A 22392-nucleotide genomic window follows, 5' to 3' on the forward strand; every position below is an offset into this window, starting at 1 on the left:
GCTGCCGAAGGCAATGTATTGTCAAACTACAGCCTAATTTTCTTACCTAGTGTGTATATAAAGAGGGATTGGCATCAGGAACAGGCCATTAAGCAATTGAAACTCTAATAGAAAAACATAACCTTATCACAGATTTAAAAAAAAAACCCTCAGAAAATAGCTCAAATATAAGGTTAATTGGAGCCAGAAATGTCAAACTAATGTAGCAATTTACCCTGGGAGACTGCCCTGGCCTTTGAGTATAGCAGTAGTACAGACTACTGAGTAGGGTAGTGAAGAAATATAATAGGATTTTATGTAGTCCCCTGTCATATTAAACGTTCTTTGCAATTAATTTCTTGTTGCAATGTTATTTTCACTGACCTATTTTTTTTTGACCTCCTACAATCTTTAAGCTACCAAAGTAGGGCATACGGGAATTCACATTCCTTAAAAAAAAATCTTAACTTAAACCACTATCAATATACATTTTGCAGCGTAGACTGATACTAACTCAGAGTGGTGTGAAAATGCCATTGGCTCATTCTAGAATAGCCTTTAGTCTACTAGTAGTACTGATCGGTTCAGGAAAGCGCAGCTTCTGAACAGCTTGTTCAGAAACAAGTGGGAGTTTTCCTGGGCTGAGAGCTTGCGGATGTCTGCCCTGTGAATGAAACACGTGATAGGTGATTTTCATTTCTTCCTTCTGATTGTTGGCTCTGTTTCTTCCACCGTTAACTGGACATCAGATATGATAGCATGGTAATTTGATCTGGTCTGATTAATCCCAAACTACTGGACTCAGAATATCAGGACTAAAATCCAAAAGTTGTGGAGTAGCCTGGCAACGTTGGTAAATTCTGACTGTTCTCTGAATCCCTTTCTACTGTAGCTGCGTAATCTCTTTTCATTTTTAGTCAGACATTAGTGCAGTGACTTGCTCTATGTATTTTTATACAACTATCAGAATTTACTGCAGAAGTGGCTATATTTCTCTGGAGGCCTAATGTTTCCTGAAAGCATCTCTTTATCTGAAGGTGTGAGTTGGTGGGGTAGGCAAATCCCAAAATAGATCACTCCAGTGGCGTATGAAACCCCCATCACAGAGACAGATAGATGTCTGCTAGAAATGATGCAGGTGGTTTGGTAGGGAAGAGGAACTACATGATCTGTGAAAATCCTTCACTCCTGTTTTTCTGTGATTCTAAAAGATGAGAAGTGCCACACCAGGCTAAGATACCTCATGTCCAGGTTTGCAGTCAAGGTTACCAGCTCAAAGAAGAGAGAACAACAGAGGCAACAAAACTTTCCGATCTTAAATAAGAACTCTAGCATAAACCCAAGTGTTTTCCAAGCAAGTGTCCTTAATGTTTTTCCCTGTGGTAGCAAGGATTTTTTTTTTTTTTTGAGTGGAGCTTGAACCAAATATCATTGAATCAAAGAAGCCAGCACTAATCAAAGCACATCAAAGAGGTTCCTCATCAGTAGCCTGGAGCAACAGAATCTGCAATGTATCATCTTTCTTATGCTAAGCCAGAGGAATTCAGAGAAGAGAATTTGTCTATTTGCTCTCAGATGAACACAGAAAGAATATTTTCAAGGCTTCTTTAACTGTTCAGTGAATTGGTCCATTTAGCCATCATGATTTCTGAGTTACAGACTTGAATTTTCTGGGAGTGTTTTTCATATGAAAATCAATCAAATCGACATTTAAAACTAAATGCACACAGGATTTTCCTCTCTTGACAAACTTACACAAGTGCCTCCTGCTCTTACATTATCTCTTTCTGTTTCCCCTCTGTTTAGGGGGTTTACTCAGATGTGTTTCACTCATAGCTATTAGTACTTCATTACTCAGATGTGTTTCACTCGTAGCTATTAGTACTTCAAAGGACCAGGCACCTCTGCTGAATAAACAAACATGATTCGCTATTCAGGTAAAAAGCCCTGCCCTCAGATCAATAGTTACTAATGCTTGCACTTACCCTTCTTCCCCAGCACAGAAATTAGGGGTACTTATGTTTACTATCTGTTTCCAGAAGATCCCTTTGTCACCTAAAATTTATGAACAATCAAAAGCCACGTGATTATTCAGGCCCAGAAGGGCCTGAATTTTGGATCTGAGGTGAACTGGTTCTTACACTTGCACACTTCTTACACTTATACACTGATAAAATGCTCAGCAGCAGCAAACCTCTGTCCAGCGTGGGGAGTTTCAGGGCAGCATTGAGAGAGACGGAGATATTTCATGTTGGTTGCATTTGCCAGAAATAAAATCCAGCAGCACATGAGTGTTGTGATCAGCCTGCAGTTATGCTGAGGTTGGAGCTATGTTTTTACGGTTTTGTAGGTCACATGTTGTGCACCTCCTTACTAACGAGTCCCAGAGCATTTTGCAGAATGTATACCAATAGACTCAGTTCACCTACTCCAGCTCAGGGGGTGCTACGTGTTGGCAATGCAGCACGAGCAACACTTCACTCCAGTTATTAAAAGAGGAAGTGAAGAATATAAGTTCTCCAATTGAAACCGCAGGGGGAATTTTAGTGAGGCACAACGTAATTACCCAAACTGGACTATGGCCAGGACCCTGGAGTTAATAATACCCTCTGCCCTTGCAAAAAGTGCCATAGGATCTTTAATGACCGCTAGTGATCAGTGGGCTTCACATCACATCTCAAAGGCAGATATTAATCACATTAGAAGTGAAGATATTTCAGTCTTTCATAGAACACAAATGTTGCTGGATGGCCACTGGCTGCAGCCTTCATGTTCAGAAGGGAATTAAAATAAATGGTCAGGGAGGAGACATTAGTATTAATGGTGGAGCCCATTGAAGGCAAATGACAAGCAGTTGGTAAATAATGGTGGAGATGTACGTTGTGGTGCCAATAATGTAATATTTGGGTACACCAAATCACCAGTCATCTTAGGTGACCACATAGTTCGGAGGAATGGAGTAGAAAGGGTTAACAGCATCCCTAGTATGGCAAGGTCAACTCCTGTGGAAATCTGTATTGTGAAATTTAATCTGATTTCTGTAATAGTGGAAGCTATGTGCAAATGAGTTGGGAAATGGGTGTAAGTGACAAGATTACATTGTGTTAATTAGCCTGGCATTGACGAACTGTGCAAGCCGGGGAACTTCCACAGCATAAAGAGAGCACATCACAGAGAATCCCTTTCGTCATAACTGATTTGTGCCATGGGACTTCAATTAAAATCCAGACCAAGCCACTTTTAATCGCTTTAATGAGAAATCAGTTTTTTAAAAAAGTCTTTATTAAACTGTCTCTCTACTTTTCCACAGTGCAGCCCATCATGATGGTAGATGAGGTGTTAATTATCTGTCCTGGCTGCTTTTCTGAGACAATGTTTGTTACTCTGCACCACGCCTGGCACCCTACGCTCTGGTGTTGTTTGGTATCCATGGGTATCTCTAATACTGCCAAATGTTAAGAAGAGTAGAAGGCCAGTGAACCTGTATGTGTATTGTTGAAATGAAGAAAGACTTGCACAGTTCTCCCCATTGGTATGTCCCAGTACTTTGGTGCTTACACTGTAACAGTATTATCTCAGGGATTATAAGTCTGCCACAGGATATTGCCACTTTAACCACCTGAACTGCCTTTAGTTCCAGTTTCAACTCAGTGTCAAAAATATTACCCCTGTTTAAGATTAATTTGTGACAAAATGTCATATTAATACAGCTATATTTCCCAGGGGATAAATATGGCCTTTTGAAGAGCAGCCACGGCAGAGTGCTATATAGGACTACAGAGAGTTATCAACAGGCTTTTGCTTTAGCAAATGTCATGCTATCAGAAGAATGGTGCACTTTGCGGGTGAGTATAGTGTAAGGACTGTTTTATTATAAGAGTGAGGCTATGATATTTTCTTCCTATTAATCCATATCTCATCCCTGATTATATTAGCACCTCTAGGTGACACCTGATTAAAAATCTGAGGAGGAAACCGTCAGTTACCTATAAATCCATCAGCATTGCATCATGTTTATTTTTGGCATCTTAGCTATTTCAGGAGGTTGATGCTTATCTTGAGGTTTGCACCTCATTAGTAGAATTACTTGTGATTTACACCAATGGGTGTGCAATCACAGTTGAGCCTTATGCGATGCTGAGGAGTTGACTTTGAAGGGGCTAAATCTAGCCCCAGTTGTAAGCAACTGCAATTCCAGTGAAACCAATAACAGCTGCACCTGCAAGTGCTAAGGCTGACTTTAGAACCGAATAGCAGGTATTCTTTTTGTACCGAAGTAGAATAAACTTTGTATTTCATTGCACCTTTGGTACGTGTAGTATTCTTTGGATACGTCTGAGCTATTGAAACCAAACTTCTTAACAGCCCTCAGATGTAAACAACGTGAGGATGAAAAAAGTCCTAAAAGTAATCTCTTGCCTCACAGCATTCCATCAAGAAGACTCAGAAAATGACAAGGGAACCAAACTGCAAATTAGGCTCTAGTGTTTGTTGAAGACATTTGCCACCAATAAGAATGAGTTATTGAAACAGTAAAGCTGAAGACTTCAGAGAAGCTTTGATTGACAACGATAATTACAGCTATTCTTGTTCCTTATCCCTATAAGAAGTACAGTGCAGAGTAGGTGTAATAAATGTTTAAAAATGATATTCTAAATCTTAGCAGAAGTAGATGTAGGCTCAAACAATTTAAGTGTCTTCTGTACTTAATGTCTGTGCATTTTTGTGATAATAGTTGCAGTGGTTACCAGGCGGGTGTGCAAATGAACTTTTTATGACTAGTCAGATGATTCAAACTGATTGTTTGCATATGTCATAGTCATGGTTGCAAATGAGGAATTTTTCTTTTGCTGGGTTTGTCTATTGCATGTTTTCCAGATAAGCCTGTTCGAATAAAGACTCTCTTGCACCAGTAGGGCTCAGTTCAGTGGCACAGTTTGGGTTGGGTAGCCAAGCTAGGCTGTGTATCAGCAAGGTTGAAGTAGATGATGTGCAGGCCAGATGCTGTTCCTGGGACACTTGCATCTGACCTCTGCCTTCTGTCTCTGAAGGAGATACAGCTAAGGATTGTTTGAGTCACATCCGGGCACTGCCGGTGTGGTCAAATGCTTTCTTCTGTATCTGGGACATCTGTATCAAGGACAACTTGATGCTCAGAGCATGAGCTTCTACAATATTCCTCATAGGGAAAGAGGACATATCTTTTTTCTTTATTTTTTAATGAGTTAGGGCATTTTCTTTTGCTGAAAATCACCAGGAAACCTGACCAAGCTGGAGCGTGCTGTCTTCTATATCTGCATGCTGCCTGGTGCCTCAGATTGGGAACGACTGCAAAGGCAACATAGCCTGGAAGAGAAGCTTAAAACTAGGAGCTCCTCTTTGCTTTTAACCAGACTTAAGCACTTCTGATGTGTGCGCTACCAAACCTTAGACTCTTCTAGACAGGGCCTTAGTATAGGGATGGGCACAAAAGGGTCAGGAATACTTGGGTCTCAGATGCTCTTTCTAACGTGTTTATAAAGTGTCTAACACCATGGAGGACTGACATATAGATATATAAAACTACAAATATTTTGTGGCCAGAAGCATTTCCTTTCGTCTCCCTAACTTGATGTCTGCCTTCTATTATTTCTCCTGCTATTGCAATTATGCTTGTTACCCAAGGAGCTTGTATCCCTCCCAACCCTCTCACAAAGTGAAGGAAGGCTTGCAGCTGCGTTCTGCTAGCAAGCAGCTTCAATTGCTCCACCAGATGTTTCTTCTGTGAGAAGATCACTTTCCCTTTTCCCTCTCTTAGACTGAGTTCTGGATTCATTTTATGACACCAGGCAAAGTGTGGAAGAAGAGAGGTTGTAGCTAAGCCCTCTACCAAAGCCATAGCAGAGCAAAGAAAGGGACGGTAGACTATCGGTTGGTTTTCTTGAACGTGTTGAATCATGTTACTAGGAGTTATTCAGCAGCGTTCCGCTTCACAGGGAAAAGGAAAATAAGTTAGTCAATCCACAAGTGCTGAGAAAGAGTTAAATTAATGGGGGAAAAGGAAAAAAAAAAAGATTCCTTGATGCTGGGGAAAGATTATGGTGGCTTACTTATCGGGTTCATGCTGAGCCCAGTCATAATTGGAATGTACCCTTTGTAAAGTTTATTGGGTCCTGGGGCAGCTTGTTACTGAACCGGTCAATTAATCTATTTTTTTTTTTAATGAGTTAGGGGATTTCCTTTTGCGGAAAATCACCAGGAAACCTGACCAAATGCCCACAGCTTGGGGAAAGCGTGGCCTTAACATATAGAAAACCCTTCCTCCACAATTAGGAGAGGAAATAGACACCTCCCCTTATGGGCAACGTATTTGACCAATCCAGGAACAAAATAGATGGAATTTCACCATTGACTTGCAGGTTGTCGAGGGAGGATCGCCATGAAACAAGATTACTTGAATGCAGCTTGGTGTTGAAGGAAATAAAACTGTTGAGTCTCCCTGCTGAGAGACAAATGATTTCCATTTAAAAACCTGTTTGTTCCATGCTGTAACTCCCAATGTAGCAATAATTAATGATATCAGAAGGTTACGAAAGACATTCTGTTTTGCTTACTCTGTTCTAGGCATGAAATTGGATTAACATGAAGATAAACTCAGACTTCAAATCTACTGAGGAAATCAGTAATTATGTCAAAATTCTCAAATGTTAATCTGTTTAAGTGTGTCAGGATACTGTTCATCTATCAGCAAAACATCCTTCCTTGTCAGAATTCTGATGAAGGGTTAATTTCTTAAAATACTTGGATTTCCAATAACAGAGTATTATGAAGATGCAGCTTATTGAATAAACAAAAATAATCTCACCTCTGGAATCATGGTTATTTCTGTTTCAGTGGCATCCAGCCAGTCCTCTCTCATGATGAAGCATCAATCTGCAAGGTGCTGACTAAACGCTTGGACTCTGCCTTGGAGAGAAGACCACCCATGAAAACAAGTGATATGCACAATCCCAAAAGGTATAACAGTGCATACTTATTAAACGTGTACCTGTGTTGCAAATGAGCGCACAGAAAAACCATTGGCTTTAGGGGCGAGCAACTGGGACAGTTGCATAGACTCTGAAATTAAGTTAGGTGGAAGTCCAGTGGGTGATTGGAAAGGGAAGGGACTCCGTATCTTATCTTCTTTTCAAATATTTCATGAGGCCCTGATTCTACTGTAGCTAATTTCAATCTAGCAGCTGTAATAATCACAGAGGTGAAACGTTTGTGTGAATTTCTGGGTGCAGTGATGCAGCCTGCATTGAAGCCTGCTCAGTGGTGGCCTTGCTGCCACTGGTACTCGTGAGATGGAAGCTAGGTTGGGCATGCCGACATAAGTTGCAGTCATACCTTCCCGTTGCAATTTAGATTTACCCTGAGGGGACACGTTAGCTTTGAGCGCCCATTTAATTAAGTTGCCTGGTAGTACAATTGTGTTAGAAATAGAAAAAATAACCTTTAATGATAAGTTCTCTTCTCAGTGGAAACAGAGGTAGTGGATACCTGTATATATCTATTAAGAATGGTCCTGAATACTCTCTACAGTGAATCCTACAACTAAAACCACTTGAAGTTTAAAAATGTCTCTCATCTGACAAGTTTCTTAGCAAAACGTTAGTTTGCTTTTGTGCACAATGCTGGCAAAAAGAGAGGATGTTTATAGCATGCAGTCTATATCATGTGAGAAAGGCAGGTTTCCCAGCTGCTGAACTGTAGGAAAACCTAAGGTGAATGAACGTAGCTTCAATATTTTGCTGAGTAGGTCTCAAAGCTGACGAGATACTACTGTTCCAGAAATCTAGAATTTAGTGCCCTTAGGTATGAAACATTTTATAATAAGGAAATGTGTTTGCAAACAATAGCCATTTTTAATATCTTATTAATTAAAACCATAAGGGCGTTTTACGTATATCCTGGCCATGTCTTTTCTGAAAATCCTCTAGTGAAAAGGAGTATACAACCTCCATAGGTGTTTCTTATAGACAGAAAGTAGTTTCTCAGCACTTCAAATTTCCTTATTCTGCTTTACTGCACATAAAACTGATTCATTCTGGAACTGGGAAACAACTGATTACTCTTTAAAACAACATTTCACTTATTGGACAACTGTTAGCAAATCTCCTGCTTCTTGTCTAGACTTTATTTTCTAGACCAAATGAGCTCTCATCCTAGTAAACCTGAAGAAGTAGGCTATGAAGACAGAGAGTGTCTGTGGATGTATTCACACCACCAATATATAGGCAGGCAGCTCCCATTCAGCAGGACTGTTATTTGCATCTTGTTGATGCAAATCCTATGTGCAGAGTGTGTCTATTCCGCTACCAGACCCAAGGTGCCTGGGTAAACCAGCACAACTCTGTGCTGTGCCATGGGGCCTTACAGGTTGGGGATTTTTGCACTGTCCTCCATGTAGACGTGTCTTGAGTGTCTTGGCCAAGATCGTACATGTAGTTTGTGACTGGAAGGAAAATCAAGCCCCAGGCTTAACCTCTGCTGGTAATCACTAGACATTGCTGACTTCTGTTGACTTTGGTGAGAGATAGAAAGTCTTTGTGCATGGGAATATATTAGGTCTCTAATGTCCATAAAATATCTGAACTGGTTTATGTGAAAGGGCTTCTGTGAAAACCAAGTCAAACATAAAGAGATTATTTCATTATTTTTCTTTTTATTATATGTTCTCTTTACGCAATTTCTTTTTCATTTTTTCCTATGCCCCTGACTTTTCTTTATCATAGGCTGCTTGTATGGGCTCAGCTGTAAAACCATCTCTCTCTCTGAAAGAAACATCCTTCTATTTATTGCATCTATTTTTTATGGTGACTTCTACTTTGAATTTATTTAACAATACTCTACTTCTTTCCTTTCACTACATTGTAACTGTTCCTTCCTGTGTCATTTGGAACTGGCCAAAGTTGGCAGATCTTAAATTTCTTTTTCCTCTTTGAAATGTGCAGATTCTTTCTCCCTCAGTGATAATGGGCATTGTGTTTCCTTAGAAATATTTTTTGGGGCCTATTATTTCTCAGCCACTTCAGTTGGCAAACTGAAGGCTTGGAAACAAATTAGCTTGGATGGCAGCCCAAGCTGTCAAAATGAGCCTTCCATTCATTACTGAATCATCCACCTCCTGCATTTAGATCTTGAGTCCCACTTTTCCAGTAAGCTTCTCAGTTGAGTTCTTGGATTATTATTCTTTTCTGTCACTTTTGAACTCACTACTGCAGTCTACTTCACTTAAAACCACACAGCAAAGCTACTTCCCCATTTTCTGGAAGTAACGAACTAATAATGGTAGTATAGAGGGTACAGCTGGGCATCATTTTTGGTAGAAGACATTAAAATTATATTTGGCTCATGTATTATTTCTCTTTGAGTTACCTGAGGCTGAGGCCTTCATCACTTTGTCAGATAAGAAATTCCAGGTAGAAAAACTGGTTCCTACATGGGTTTCATTAAAATCCTATTATTAGTCTTGCTGTGAAAAGTTCTGGGAACGAGGTAGGAAGGTCTTGTAGCCCTTAGGTATTTATGTCCTTTAAGTATTTTCCCCTGCTTCTTTTCATTTTTGGTTTTTTTGCTTTCCCTCCATCTTTGTCAACAAATATTTTCTCAGAAGAGTAAAACTATCAGCAACATCTTGTAGTGTATTCCTCTTTTCTCAACTTAAATGTTAGTGTCAGTGTGGGCTTTGATTGTTAAGAGCGTTTTCAAAGTGAAATGTTTTCGTCTCAGATGTGAAAATTTTTTTCCGTAATTTTAGTCAACTTTATGATATTTCTATTTGAAACAATTTTTTAAGGAATCTAGGTTGTTTTTTTTTTTTTAGTTAAAAGAACAATCCTGACTGCCACTGAAAGGTAGTAAGGACTAGTTTGAAGATTCCGATATTACCTCAAAATAATGCTGAACTCTGTCAGGGCCGTTGTTGGGGAGAACAGTACACAGGGAAAGTCATATCCTTGGCCCACTTTCTATGAGGTAGACAAGAAGAGCTGGTGTAAAGCTTGCTGTGCCTTATTCCAACAGACTGAGAGGGCGACTTTTAGTTACTATTTAGGGTATCTATAGACTCTCTTTCTGACAAGAAATCCTACTGGAAGGCCAAGATGAGGCGACCTTCAGATTCTTACTGAAAAATCTAATGCAAAACCTATTAAATTAGCCTTGATACTACTGTGACATTCTAAATAGAACTGTAGGAGACAGAAGGGAGAAGCAAATTTGTTGGCCAGAAACCACGTTCTCAACATTTACAGCAATAATACTAGAGACTGCAGAAATTTCCACTGAAGATCCAGCTGTTGGGGTGAGGTATATAGAGAGGAGCAAACCTCAAACCTTATAAAGCCTTATAAGATAAAGTTATAAGAAATGTATATGTACAGCAGAAAGTAAGCATTCATCCCCCATTACTGGGGTTGAGGCTGCTGCAGAAAAGGTCTGCGATTTCTCTAGGTGCAAAGGTCACAGCTCTTTTTTTCCCTTATTTCTAGAAATACGCATGCCCATCCTGTCTGAATATAGAACAGCAGTAATTAGAGCTTGGACAATAAAAGCCTTGGTTGAAGATGACAAGGATTTTATTTACCTGGAGAAATGTGGAGAGAGCTGGGGAGAATTAATTCTTAGGCTGTGTAACAGAGAATCTAAAGAAGGTACCTGTTATCTTGGCCACTGTACTATCTTGTTTCACTCTCAGGCACCCTTTTGATGCTTTGGAACTGTACTGTTCATTCACGTACTTGCTGCTGTCGCTGAGCCAAAGTTCGGCCGATAGCTCTACCGATAACTAAATTCTGCTTTTGCTAAGATTGTCAACAGGGAAATGAAGGATAAGCTGGAAAACAGTTTTTAGGTTGTTTGATTCACAGTTCAGTTGTAAATAACTGCTGCTGTGCACAAAAGATCAGCATGATAATGGCATAGGACAAACTGAATAATAGACAAGGTTTATTAAAACTTGATTTTAAAATAACGGAAGTCTTAGTATATAGTAAAAGCAGATCCTGAAGAGAGCATTTTTTCCATCATTCGTAGTATGTGCATCTTCACCAACAGTATAGAAAGTAACTCTATCCATGTAAAGGGACAGCACCCTTGAACTAAAAAATGAAACTATGAGGCAATCCAAAGCCATAATGCTTTTCTCATTAGTAGCCCTAGAGCTGCTCATAGGTGTTGCCTGAAGCATGTAAAACATCAGGGCAACAATAGCTACGTGTTTCTCTGCTTCTGCAGTCAGGTGAAACCAAGTACCTTAACCATCAAACTGATAGGGAGAATAAAAGCACGTCAGGGCACACATCGGTTTTCTGTGATGTACTGTGTAAACTGGGGTCCCTGCTGCTCTGCAGACCACTGGAGATATTGGCTGATATGAGATAAAATAGTCAACGTGGTGTTAGCCTCCAGTGCATGAGCGAATGCTGCCAAGGCAATGAACACTTGATAATATCAAAGGAGTAGCTGAATACTACCCATCTCTCTCCTTGCTAGGATAAGCAGCCAACAGCTCCTCCTTTCATTACTCTGACATTTTCTAAGATGCCCATACGGAGATGGACACTCACACGACCATGAGTTAGCATGGAAAATTTGATTGCTCTTGCGCTTACTGTGACAAAACTTTTTTTTTTTTTAAACAACTTCTCTAGAATTCTGACACAATTATAATACTGTTACAAAATAAAAATTTAACTGGGAAAATTACGGGTTTTTTCTTCTAAACAAGGTAATCTTATTTCCCTTTTAGGTATGCAAGAATGTTGTCTCCCAAATTAAATACACATTTAGCATAAATGCACTGTGGTGATTATTACAATTCAGGGACTGACGATTTCCTTTTTTCTTTGGCTTTCCTGCTATGCAGTTGGTTGTGTTTCCACACTTACGGTGGTGAATTAACTCCCTGTGGGTAATGCTGCTTCGTTTGCGGCAGATGTCAAGACTGTTGATCAGAATTTAAGTAGAGGAGCCTCAATTACATTTACCTTAATTCACTTTGGAAGTGAAGTAAGTTAAATTGAATTAGGGCCACTTTAATTCTGAATGAGAATGTCCACACAGTTATTCAATGCATTTCGGCTAATCTGTTCTAGAAATTAATTCAGATTCTCTTTGTGAGTGCTTTCCGAAGTACAGATATAGAGTCTGCACATACTGGAGTCTGGACATAGACAGTGCTGGGTAGGAAAGCAGCGGGTGAAAACATTTGAGCGTAAAGAGTTGAGTCTTGGCCCACAAAGATTCTCGACCTGAACTTAAGACATTGCACCTGGCTGGAGTAGGCTGGTGTGGAAGTGGAAGACAAGCGGAGACTGAAGAAGAATGCAGGTCAATAGCAAACAAGAAGTATATTTGGCCCCAATAGATAAAAGTCTGGATCTTTTTTGTGCCTTCTTAGAATGAAATCTGTTCAGATAGGAACTGTCTCATGTCTGGGTTTGCAAAGTAGTTGGCTCTTTGGGCTTTGACTGTGATTAAGGAGGTTGAAAATAAGCACACAAAGACAGACACAGTGAATGAAAACAAAACTTCATCTGTTCCTTTATAATGTTATCAACAGTGGCCAATAGCAGAGATTCTGAGTAGGGTAAGAATATGGCACTAATTCTCTGGTGTATTCTCCCGGCTTCATTTAGCGGATGCTTAGGCTGTCCTGAGCCAGAAATGGAGTTTTGGGGCTGCTACTTAATTGCTCATGGTGGATTTTTTCCATGCATTGCTGAGCACTTTCCTAAAGCAGAAGTGTTTACTACTGCTTCTTTGATTTGTATCATTTCTATTATCTACTTGTATATTGAATGCATCATTATCACCATTCCTTCAGTAGTGGGCTTAACTCCACAGGTACCTGGTCTGCATGACCATTTCCTGTATCTGGATTAGGCTCTCAAATTGTCATTAAGTCACCATCAGCAAGCAATGGGTTTAGCTAACTTACATTTGTCTTGCAACCTGCATATATATTAGTATATAATTGTCAATAAATATATGCATTTATTTATAATAAATATGTAATTTATTTATAATAAATATATAAATATCAGTATTTAGCTTTAGAAAGTCTCTCCATTTTTTAGCCCCCTGTTGTGCAGTATGCCCTGTACAAACTTATGACCAGAAAACGGCTTTACTCTGAAGAGTTTACAGCATAGACAGGACAAAAGAGAAATGACCCGCCTACAAGTGGAGACCAAAGAGGAAAATCCAGCATTAGGATTGATTAGATTAAGGAGTAGACAACGAAACAGAAAACGCCTTATGCAACTGTGCAAACTTATGATCCACCCATGTCCTGAACAAGCATAGAGTCCTGATCAACCTCTCTTAAAAAGGATATGATAGAAAAAGAGAAGCTACGGAAGAGGGCAACAAGGATGAATAGAGTTATAAAAGGACTGTCATAGAAGAAAAGATTAAATAAAAGGGCAGTTCAGCTTGGAAGAGGGATATGTAGTCGAGGTGTGTGTAAAGTCATAAATGACATGGGGAAGGCAAATTGGAAAAGACTATCCCTTGTTATAACTCAAGACTAAAGGGGCAATGAAGGGAATTTTCAGGCAGCTACTTTAGAGTGCAACAAACAGAAGTACTTTTTCACACAATGCATAATTCAGTTGTGGAACTTATTGCTGACAGATATGGATTCAAGAAGCAATTAGACAATTTCATGGAAAATAGGTCCAGCAGGGGCTATTAAACACACTGATGCAGATGCAACCTCTGGCTCAGGAAATCCCTAAATGGCAGATTGCCAGAAGCTGGAAGGTAGAAGAAGTATCACTGTAGGCCTGACGTGCTTTTCTGCTCATTCTCTGAGTAACCACTTTGGGCTGTTATATACTGTGGGTTTCAGGCCTAGGTGGAATATTGTCTCTTTAGCTTTTATTTATCCTTTCTCAGGTGTTGCTTCTATGCCATGTATTATTTCATTTAATTTTCTTTCTTTACAGAGCCACGCTGTATTTTGGGCATTTGACAATAGATGAGTTATACAGTACAAAGAATAAAATATCAGCCTGCTCTCATGACAGTACAGTAGTGTACTGTAGCCACCATAACTAACCCTGTGACAGAACACACAGGTTCCCCAGCCCAAGCTCTGCCCAAATGGCTGTATGGAAAAGATTAGCGTTTCAGCACTTTAGAAAGTTAAACAGTCAAGGGCCTGGCAGAAAAAGGGAGGAAATGAATTTCAAACTACCCACCGCTAGGCCTCCATCCTTTTAAACCACTTTGAGATTAACAGTCACTGATGAGTGAAAAAAGATGAGTAAACAGAAGTGCTGCCTTTCTAGGTAGGACTCTGCATCTCACAATTTCCAGGTGTAGGAGTCCATAGAGTACATTAATCCAGCTGTAGAGATACCGGAGAGACTGGCTCTCTGTTATAATGTAGCAGAGAACGCCAGGGAACGGGCGCCTGCACAACTGTAGGGTGGGAATAAGCACCAGGCACAGTGGTGCTCAACACTAACTTCTCATGCAAAATTCAGCAAATCCTTTGCACCTCTAACAGACTGGTTCTGCATGGTTGAATATGCAGAGAGCTGCAGAAAGGCCACAGGTTTGTTGCTTTGTCTGACGTTTTCTTTCTCTTGGATTAGGGGAAACATACTTGTAAATACAGAGCTCCACTAACGTACCCATTATAGACCAGTGCACTTAATGCTCTTAATACTGGAGCCAGGTTTTGATTCTTTGTTGAATGATGTTCTCCCCACTGGTTTGGGGGGAGAATCTTTGTCTTTTTCCTTCTGAGACTACGAAATGGTTCATGTTGTATTGAGCTCATAGATTCTCTTTAACCTTTCAGTATGAGGTTGCTAGTGCAAATGAAATCAAAAAGCCTTTGTGAAAGTATCTTAAGAAGACGGTGGCATGATTGTGTAAGTTCTTGTTTGGCTCCCATGCAGTTCAAGCTTGACTAGGTTCTTATGCATTCCAGAAGACCATTGAAAGGTGGTTCCAGGCGTATTGTACTTTCTGATCGTTTCCCACAAAGCAATTAAAACATTGTTTCTGCACTCCCGGAATGTTTGTCTCTAAAACTTTCTAGCTGTGGGCGAACAGACCTCAGGGTATGTAGAAAACTGTGACAAAGACCTCCAGTCTCACCATTCATAGTGCTACTCAACATGTGAGCCAATCTGCTTTCACTGCTACTGACTCATCTTGAAGCTTACCTGGCTCCTGCCCAAAGGGACTATCTTTCTGTTCAAGGAAGCATGTGTATGGATCACCTTGATGGTCTGGAGCTGTCTGTATGCAGCTAATTTTTGCAAGAACCCAGTTGGTATGGCAGCCAATCAAGGGGCTAACACAGTGTCCTTGAGATATTCTCCCGGGCAACACCGTGCCTGTACTTCAGCCGGACCTTTTGGAACCTGATGAACGTTAATGGGTCAAATGCCAGGTCTGTCAAACTATCAAAGTGTGTTTTTCCCCTCCCTCAATCTGCAAACTAATTTGGATCAAGAAAAGAAAAGTCTTCAAACATTGCAGAACTAAAGAACTTAGAGAGAGAATGAAGCTGTTCAGAGAGTCAATGGCATAAATAAATATGATTTCAGGCTGTTGCTCTTAAAAAAAAAAAGCCCAAAAAACTCTTTTAAAAAGCTTTTTAAAAGCTTTGTTTCCTTTGCTTATTGTTTATTCTTTCATTAAAAAAGCAAACCCTTTTCTCATCACAGCCTCCTGAAGGGAAAAACCACAAGTGCTCAGTTGGCTCTGCAAAATGAAAACAGTTGATGCCCAGGGCCTGCTCTAAGTGTGGGAGAATAGAAAAGCGATATCCAGGATAAATAAAAATGAGAGACCTGCCATATGAATGAGTCTGTTCCTCAGGGAGGCTGTACCCACCACACTACCGCTGTGTGCTTGTATGCACTGGCCTGCATTTACCACTGAATGCTATTAGCATTTGAATTTTCATCATTTGAAAGCTGTTGCTCTTTCCTTTGAGTTCTGTGGCTATGTGTACATACCACTAAGGAAGAAAAGAAAAGCTGCTCTGTAACTATGGAAGTGCCTAAATAAATCAATAGCTATTGGTTAAGATGAATGTTAGGTGCCTCACAGCCAGTTATGATGTGAACTAGGGAGAAAAAGGGAGGACCTCAGAGACATATGTCTGTTTCCTCAGGAGGTGGCCAAGGGTACTTACTTTCCTGTACTGCGTACCCTCCCCTTTTAGCTTCTATATTGGAATTAGGCACCTAAATTCCTTTGAAGAGCTGAGATTTTATTAGTTTAATGAAAGAAGATGCTAGAGCCTTTATCAGGCTTCTAGAACGTTACTAATAACTTACTATTTTTCATCTGATCTTCCAATTTTTCAGGTTATAAAATAGTGATAGCGAGAGTAATTGACTCTCTGGAGATCACACAGTGAGTTAGTAGCAGAACTGTAAAAAGACCTCAGACCCATCAGTTCTGAGGTCTGAACACCCCATGCTGTTTCTTCCATGCTGTTGTTGATTTGAGGTGTTTTTGAAGTATAATACTTAGCAGTAACCAGGCAGTCTTAATGTGGCAACTTACAGGACACCGAGCTCCGTAAGGATCTATAATGCCTTCAGCCCAGTGCAAATGAATTTACCTATTGTATTGTTTTCGCGAGTGTACGTTATCCTGTGTGAACCCTGTCAGATTCTGAAGGGAGATATCAGGAAAAAGAAGAAGGATTGAACAAAAAAATATAGTTTTTTTTCCCAGTGTTAGGGGAAAAAATAACAGATGTTTGTGATGTATGTACAGGAATGAAGGTGCTTCTTAGATTATTTATTGAGGCCAAAATAACATTGTCTTTCTTGTCTGGGATGACAAGGAGGCATTGGGAAAGGAGGCATTTAGGAAAAAAAACAGAACCCCTCAGCTCTCATGCACACAGTGGCGCACTGCAAAGATGAGATAGGGATCACACTGTGAGACAGTGGTGATTCAGAGTAGGCTATCTACATAGGAGTAATCAGTTTTGAGGCTCTGTTCTTCTCAAAAGTTTGGCAAGTTTGCACACTGCAATAATAATTGTTATTTACTAGGTGCCTATCCATCAACTGATGCCTCAGGTGCCTCTTGCAATTAGAATATAAAACAAATTGGGTTGCTGCGCTTGGCAAAAATATTTTTAATCTGGTTCTTTCAAAGCAACTGGGTGACACCAAAGTCGTTCTAAGGTTAAGTGGGAGGGAGATCCTGGGAGCTGAGGTTGCAGCAGAAGCGTATGTACAAACAGTATCTTTCTCCAAATATTACCAGTTTAATGGTTATGTCTGTGGTTATTAAGGCAGAATAGCATGACAAGAAATAGAAGACTAGAAAGATATCTTAGATCCTGTCCATTAAATGCCTGAGATGTGAGAACCAACTTTTTAAACTCTACTTTTATGAACATCAAGTCGATGACAGGTCAGTGTTTAGTCTATTATCTTATCAGCTAGTGGCTACATATTCATTGGAGAGGGAAGAGCTGTCCATTATATGTATTTTGTACTTTTATGATGAAAGATAATTTGTGTAAAAGCATCCAGAGCGTATGCATTTTGGGATGCTTTTAACATATCAAAAGAATCTGTGTCTGTCTTTTTCCCCTAGCCAAATTATTCACCAGGAATACTGATTCTTTTATTTCCTTTCCACTCCCTTTCCATGCGCCCTGTATTGAACGCTTTTTTATTTTTTATATGGGGGAAGGAGCAGAACAGAGAGTGAAGGAGAAGATGGAAAACAAAGAAAGAGAAATAAAGGCCTCCTGGATTATTTTTTTAAAAACTTGATTCCAATTATATCCTACATCAAAAAAATTCAAAAAAACCTTTTTTCTTCTTTCTATAAATTTTCCCCTAATATTCCCTCCTACTTACCAGATTGGGCAAATTTAAAGGAGCAAAACAAACACTCTGGAAGAAAGTCTGACTGCTTTATGAAAAACATTACTTTGTTATTAGGTCTATTTTGAATGAATTAATCTTAATATGTGTCTCCAGTTATCCAGTAGAGAGGATACGTCTCTAGCTGCCTGGTGGGAAGCTTGTTAACTAGTTAAGTAGTCAAGTGGGGTGGGTCTTGAGGTTGTAAATCTCATTTTTCTGGAGATGTTTTTGGTGAAGCCAGGGCAGTTTGGAGAGGTGGTCCATTTTCTAAATCATGCAGGTTGCTGGAGGTAAGGCACAATAGGTTATTTGACTGGGAAAAGAAATTATTTGACTAGGAAGCTTCCTCCCACCCTTCCTTCTTTTCTGTGTATGCAGCAGCTGTGCACTGTTGCCATGGAGTTGTAGCAGACTGGTCTGCTCACTTTTGCAAGTCTCCCAACTTCCAAACCTTTTCAATTCACAGCTCCCTTGGCCCTTTTTTTCCTGGATAGGAACTCCTGAATTTAAGCCTTTTGACAGCAGACTCCCTTTCCCTTCTTTCTCCTTCTTTCTCCTTCTTTCTCCTTCTTTCTCCTTCTTTCTCCTTCTTCCTCCTTCTTCCTCCTTCTTCCTCCTTCTTCCTCCTTCTTCCTCCTTCTTCCTCCTTCTTCCTCCTTCTTCCTTTCATAGACATTAACTTTTTATAGCCTTTTTTTGAAGGGAGCTGTGGATGCCCAAGGCTCTGAGGACGAGAGATTAAAGCCACCACATAAAGGATTCAGAAACATACAGAGCATAGTGGGGCTGGGCCATAATGTTTAGTTAGTCTAAAAATGATTATTTTAATGATAGAACCACTTCTTATTGCATTTACATTCATATGTTTTACAGAATGTATACGATATGTATAATAAGTTGTTTTGAAAGAAACAAGTGACTTGCTCCCATCAGCTGTAGGAAAGGCTAATGTGTGGCTTCATGCTGTGAGGGAGTTGATAGCTGCGAGCCTCACGTGTGTGTTTGGGTTCAGGGTCTTTTATTTGTATTTTAAGAAAATGTTTCATGCTTCTATAGCACCTTTCACTTCCAAGGGCTTGCTCCTGATTTATCAAGATGAGGAGTAACTGCTCAATTTAAGTCAGAGATTTATGGCAGTATAAATCCATGGCGAGATAAGTGTCTGGCTCAAACAGCTGAGTTTACCCAACAGACTCTGACTGCAGTCTGCAACACTCAGGCAGGCAAAGAAGGGAATAAAAAACCCCTCCTCTGTTCTGGGACTGTCTCCTCTGGCTCCTTCCCCCTCTCCCTTCGCTTGCCCTTTCCCTCTGTCGTGAGATAACCGCCACTGTGTTCTTCCTTGGTCTCATCTTCCCACTCACCTCTCTTTTGAGTTCTGAGTTCTCCTGAGCCCCTCCTATTTCTGCATTTCTTCACCTTTGCCTTTGCAACTCAGTCTGCCTAGTTTCTCTTCTCCCTTTAGCCCTCCCAACTTCATTTCCTCCCAGAGAAATGCAGCTGGGCGGTTTGCACTGCTCCCTAGTGTTTGCCCCTGCTCTCTCCCGTTTGTTTCTTTTATACGGTTCTTCCAAAGCTCGTTTTAACTGCCAGGAGTTTCTTTTTTGGTGAATTCAATCTCTTTGCTGTTGGGCTCCTCGGTTGGCGTGAGGTTTGGAATCTGCCTCTCCTGACTGTTACCTTTTTTCAGGTTCATCCATCAGCACAATTAAACTAACCCCTTCCCCCCCTTCCAATCAGGAGGAAGGACATTCCTGTCATTCATAAGTGCTTGCTTTACATGCAGAAGTGCACGTCTGCATTTTTCCTTCTGTAAATAGTGCTCTATTTTTAATGAGCTTCTTCCTATGTAAGATATTGCACAGCCAAATGTTTTAATTTTCTGTCTTTTCAGGTTCTAAAGTAAGTTTTTGCTGACTTTTGGTTGGTAATGGCTGATGGGGATGGTTTTCAAAATATGCATGGCCTTCACCAACTGAAGATTGTTTTTTATTTGATTCCTGCTGAGTGAACTGGCCATTTTCTCTCATTTATCCTGGGGAAACTTGTTTAAATGTCCCTTGCATCCTGTAATTGAATCCGCTATAGGAATTCAAGCTTAAAGCGTCTTTCTCTGGGCCCATGGAACTTCCTGGGAGTGGTAATCTGCGTTAATGATGAACTTTGCCTCATGAAGCCTTGTGTGAGAGACTGTCCAAGGGATAAGATGAGCAATACATTCATGTGCTACATTTTAATTCAAGAGGTAAATGAGGGTACTGTGGATCATGATGCTAGCTGTCAGCTTTAAGCTGAAATACTCAGCTGACTGGCTCAGCAGTTTAAACAGCCGCACAAGGCAAAGCCTTTGCCCATTGCTGAATTGAAAAATTGGAATGAAGGAAAAGTGTTTTTTAATGTTTAGATGCTAAAACAGACTTGGCAATGTGAAATCCCAAGGGTGAGATGGCTTTTTTGGAATTAAACTCTGAATTAGACTTGATCCTATTTTAATTTAAAAAAAAACAAAAACTGAAAGCGTTCCTGAAAATATAAGGACCATTTTAAGTTGTCAGGCCAACTTTCCAGCTGACTTTACTCAGCAGACTTTAAAAGAGCTCATTGTATTTCATGGATGTCAACAAAGCCATTCTGGCTTATGCTATTTAAGAACCCAGCCCCATGCCCCTTCCGAATATTTCATTATAAGCATTGTAATATAGGGAGATATTTTAAAATTTGATTTCAAAATAGGGAGCCAGAAAGCTGTTGGGTGAAATACAAGAGGACGGAGTTTCCTGGGAGACCAAGCTATCACTGAAGTCTTGAACCTGACCTTACACGGCCGTTATTACACAGCACTGAATATAGCCCTAACGTTTTACCCAGGAGATGTGATGCCTGAGAAGAGCAGCTTGTCATCTGAAGCTGTTGTGAGCACATGGGGCTAGGCTATAACTGAGGGAAGTAGCGAAGCGTAGCGTTAGTTTTATTTTTCATGGTGGTAATGGTCATTTTAATGTTTCAAAGTGAGGGAGAGCTAAATGTACTCACAGACATATGATGCCAGAATGGATCTGACCTGGTAGACTACTGTAGACTGATCAGGGAAGAGGTTTCTGGCATATACAAGAAACTCTGGTATGAAATTGGAAGAAAGCCATGAAAAAAATTGCCTCCTGGGAGAGCTGAGGAGGGCCTTGATGAAAGTGAAAAGAGAGGGAAGTGGAGAAAGAGGGGAAAAAAAAGTTGCACAAGGTGCTGAATGTGAAAACAAAAAGCTTTGATGTGATGAGCATTGGCCAGGAAGCGGAAGGATCTGAGGATGGCAGGGAAGGTAGGTGACTCTGGATAAATGGACTGGAGGGGATGAGGGCAGAAGCCTGGAGGGGAGAAAGCTTCATTGAGATGAGGCATGAGACGACTAAGGCTTGGCTGAAAGGCTTCAGCATCATAAATTGGGCAGGCAGATTTAATGGCAGCTTTGACGTCTGAGAGAAGAGGGACGAAGAGCTAAAAATGCCCTTAAGAATATGAGTCTGTGAGAGGCATTGCCACTGGCGACGTAGAAAGGAAGGAGAAAATGCATTAACCCTCCCCAAAAGGCTAACGGTTCAGAGGCTGAAAGACTGAGCGCGCACAAGCGGATTGGGGAGCAAGCACCGCCTGCGCCATTAAGTCCCTCCGGATCTCGGGTGGGTGGTACGTAGCTTTTCCTTCTGCAGAGGGAAGGGCTCACACCTCTGTCAGTTCGGTGTGCTGGCCGCAGAGCTTGCTAGAGAGGTGGGAAGGAGATATTTTAAGGCTAAAGCGAATTGCATCTCCCAGAGCAAAAGGGGACGCCGGGGAAATAATGGTGGAAATGATGGTTCTCAGTGATACCAGTTTGCTGTGTGGTAAACCTGAGGTATTGCGTCTCACCCGTTGCCCTTGTTCCTGGCTCTGTCCTGGAGCTCTTTCCAGCCTGGCTCGCTAACGCCTGGCGCGTGGAGAGGCAGGCGGACGGCTTTCAGGGCTGGAGGCAGTCGCAGTGTTGGTGGGAAAGCTGTGCCAAGGCACAGCCTTTCCTCTGTTGTGGGATAGTACTGGGAAGCCTGCAGTCCTCTGGGCTCCTCCTTTCCTTTCTCTTCGCCCTTCCCGGTTAAAACTCATCCTAGTTTTAAAGCTCTAAATGTGCTGTGGGATTTGGTTCATTGAGGGAGATCCCCGTCCCTGTGCTGCACGGCATTGTCCTGCGTGGACCCTGTGAGCCTGCATGTGGAAAGGCCGCTCTCTGGAGAGGCCTTTGGAGCTCTTTGCTCCCCTCCTGGCACAGCCCATAATATCAATCTTCTGGGTACCCCACAAACCCCAAGTTTCTTTGTTTTTTGAAGGGTTTTGCATCTCTTCCTAGGCTACATAGTTTAGGATGGCAGATGTGAGGAGGAGGCTGTGGTGTACACCTAATGTGACCTAAAACTTCGTGTGTCCTTTTTGGTACAGATTTCCTGAGCGGTGACTGTAACGAAGCTATGGGCCCCTCTTCCCTGTTCCT

At 40.9% G+C, this 22392-nt stretch overlaps 1 long non-coding RNA gene across 1 annotated transcript in view; it reads left to right on the forward strand.

Moving 5' to 3' along the window:
• Positions 1 to 6831: 6831 nt before the first annotated feature.
• LOC138068945 (uncharacterized) overlaps positions 6832 to 22392 on the forward strand; it is a 203734-nt gene continuing 188173 nt past the window's right edge. The window contains exon 1 of the long non-coding RNA XR_011143823.1: positions 6832 to 6975. This is a non-coding gene — a long non-coding RNA (uncharacterized lncRNA). The remainder of the gene's footprint in view (positions 6976 to 22392) is intronic.

Source organism: Struthio camelus, chromosome 12 (genome assembly GCF_040807025.1).
Source record: "Struthio camelus isolate bStrCam1 chromosome 12, bStrCam1.hap1, whole genome shotgun sequence".
Classification (NCBI taxonomy): domain Eukaryota; kingdom Metazoa; phylum Chordata; class Aves; order Struthioniformes; family Struthionidae; genus Struthio; species Struthio camelus.